Source organism: Mirounga angustirostris, unplaced genomic scaffold, assembly GCF_029215605.1.
Source record: "Mirounga angustirostris isolate CCGP_5_RB_7025 unplaced genomic scaffold, mMirAng1.0.hap1 SCAF_2, whole genome shotgun sequence".
In the NCBI taxonomy this organism is placed as follows: Eukaryota; Metazoa; Chordata; class Mammalia; order Carnivora; family Phocidae; genus Mirounga; species Mirounga angustirostris.
Window position 1 is genome coordinate 200,009,881 of NW_026991710.1, and position 3,235 is coordinate 200,013,115.

At 39.9% G+C, this 3,235-nt stretch overlaps 1 pseudogene; it reads left to right on the forward strand.

Annotated features, from left to right (window-relative positions):
* Window positions 1-222: 222 nt before the first annotated feature.
* On the forward strand, window positions 223-531 carry LOC123847347 (small ribosomal subunit protein uS14-like; annotated as a pseudogene).
* The last annotated feature ends 2,704 nt before the right edge of the window (window positions 532-3,235 follow it).

The window sequence follows — 3,235 nt, forward strand, 5'->3', positions numbered from 1 at the left end:
TAGTGGTAATAATTGGACCAATTTCTTGAATGGTCACTATAGACGTTGGACCATGTCAAACGTGTCTGTGCTACATCATTCAATTATTATAACAATCCTATGGAGAAAATATTGCTTTCCTTATCTTACTGATTTAATAAAAAGCAAATAACTGAGATAGCCCAAATCCGCAACTTGCAACCAAGTAAGTGTGGTTGGTCATTATAAAAACACTGAGGGGCCTTTTGCCTCGTTGCATCCGAGAGAGCAAGATGGGTCACCAGCAGCTGTACTGGAGCCATCCGAGGAAATTTGGCCAGGGTTCTCGTTCTTGCCACGTCTGCTCAAACCGGCACGGTCTGATCCGGAAATAGGGCCTCAATATGTGCCGCCAGTGTTTCCGTCAGTACGCGAAGGACATAGGCTTCATTAAGTTGGGTTAAGTGAACTTCCTTGAATTGGTCATCCAGGATAACCTACCTTAACTGCGGATACCCAAGATACCTACTTTAATGCCAACACATTGTACATAAAATAAAAATGCTTCAATTATGGAAAAAAAACAAAACACTGAGGGAAGTATTTCAGTGTACCGAAACTGCTCTGTTGGAGGTCTCCTGCTGCCCCAGGGAAAGCTATATGGTGGCGCTGATGGGGTAGGGATGCTTTAGGCATTTTGAAAGCATAGCGATTGTGTGTTGCTCCCAGGACCTGCCTGGGGAGGTGCTCCACTGTAGTGCAATGTGAATTCAAGGCTCTGTGCAGGGAAGGGGCAGAGACAAGGGAGACGATCCTGAGATCAAGCCCCGCAAAATCAAGAGTTGGAGGCTCAACCGACTGAGCCACCAGGCGCTTTAATAGCTCTTTTAAGACCAGTCCTGGACACCCTACTATCTTCCAAGCGGGGTTCCAAAAACTTTACAAAAATTACCCCATTTAACTCTTATGAGGTATGCAGTTATTGTCCCGCTGGACAGATGAGAACCGCAGAGGGATTGGTTGGGAAAGTTGTCTGGTGTCAGACACAGTAAGCAGCCAATGGGGAGTTGGTTCCAGGAAACCTAGGGAGACAGCCCCTTCTCCCAACTTCCATGTCCTTCTGTCCCTAATGAATCTCATGGCTTGTGAGTCTCATGTGTTATAAAACTGAGCCCAGAGACAGGAAGAGAGGTGCCACTATATAGCCTAGCATGTGATTCATTCTGGAAAGCATTAACTAGCTGACGGTGAGGGAGCCACCTTTTGTTTGAGGGTACGTGGTAGAACCAAATGATTTCAAGGCTGACATACATTTATGTCTAAAATTTTCTGGAGAAATCAGGAATGGGAGGCCTTTGGCAGGGCGAAGACAAATGTTACATCAATTAAGAGTACTATTTTGTGCTAATTTATGCATGCTTTTGAATTTTTCTGCTTCAAAATACATATTCTACATGGACCATTGCTTTAAAGTTACAATTAAAAAATAAATCACGAAATCATTTCTTACATACAAATGAGGATCCCAGGATAAAGGAGTTAGAGTATGTTCATTTAAATGGTTGTGAAATGGGAAAAAGCCAATTTGCAGTTTAAAGCTTTTATTGACAGTGACTGCTATTCAGTAACACAGACAATACATAGAGTTTTTGTAACAAAATGGAAAATCAACCCAAAGTTTTCTAAGTATCATTTGAAACTCCCAAGTATTTCTTGTGTCCCTATTGTCCGTTAGATTTTATCAAAGGGAGAAATGGACATTTTATTTAAGTTCTTTGGTATTCAAAGACTGGAAAACCTATTTAATCTTGGTAGGGTGGTGTTTTTTCACTTAATTTAAATTAAAGAAATTGCACAGAGTAAGCATAAAATTTTACCTCGGACTCAGAAAATTTGGTTACTATGGAACTCTGAAATGCGTATTTCCCTCAGGCCAGTTCCTCTGTGTACTTTGTTGGCATGACACGATTTTGTTTCTTTGCTGACTGCAATAGTATGTAGATCAGTACCCTGACTCTTAGGAGAAAAGAAACACTTCCGCTTTGATACGTAGTAAATGTAAATGGTAAATAAAATCTGTTTGTGTGGCCCTTAGGTTTACTGAAGGGAAGGCTGTAATAAATAACTGTTTCAGTTTGCTCACCACCCATCCCAGAGATCTGTAAGGCAGGTGCCTGAGGCTCATTTCTTTTCATTTTAATTATTTACTGAGACTGGATTTGGATCATTGAAGATAAGATTCATGCCGATGGCATAATAGAACGAGGGAGGCTGTTGGTATTAAAGTATGGGTTTAACAGTTTGACCAAATGATGAATAGATATGCATAATGTACTTTGCGTTTAGGAGAAAGCAAAACCATTAAAATTGCCCTCTAATGAAAAACGAATTCAAAGTCCTAGTCCTGATATATAGGTTTTCTTTTTCAATCACAGGTGTTAGTCAGTGAAGCGAGTTTGTCATGGACAATTTACTGGAGACCTACTATGTGCCAGGCATCATGAGCATGTTACCTGATCAAATGCAATGTCTGTATATTTCGGGAAAGGGAGCACAAATTAAAGCCATACCAAATAGCTTTATATGACCTGTAAATAGCCCAAACATAGGAAAACTAAGATTATATATACATATATTATCTAGGTACTTGGCTAGCTAGCTATGTACGCATCAGCACATACGTAGGTGTATGTATTCATCTGTATAGAATACATTTATACATATACATACACATGCATGTGTGCATACATGTATAAACATGTGTATATATTTATTTATCCATATTACACACATATAAATATATGCATATATGTGTATATATTTATATATGTGTAGTGCACATATGTGTTTTTGTAAATATAAAAGAATATCGTTTATGAAATGTTTGGGGGGATATATATTTATCCACTTAGTCCCTTAGAAAATGGCCTAAAAATTGCTTATGTTGCTGTCTTCATGGATTACCCCCATTTTCAGAGTAGAATACATGTTATACTTCACATTTTGCACCTTGACAAACATCGTCTTATCCTAAATCATGTCCCTGAAGCCCTGTGTCATGAAATCAGTTCTCCGTCTGGCATCATTGAGTTTCCACTACGTGCCAGGCACTGTCATAAGCATTTGACAGTGCTTCTGGTCTTTGAGTCCTTTACCAGATCTTCAAAACACTGTTATTATCCCCATCATACAGAGGGGTCCTGGAGACCCCGAGAAGTGGAAACCCCCTAAGGTTGCACGATTGGACCACAGCAGAGTTGGGACTGAGGCCGTCTGT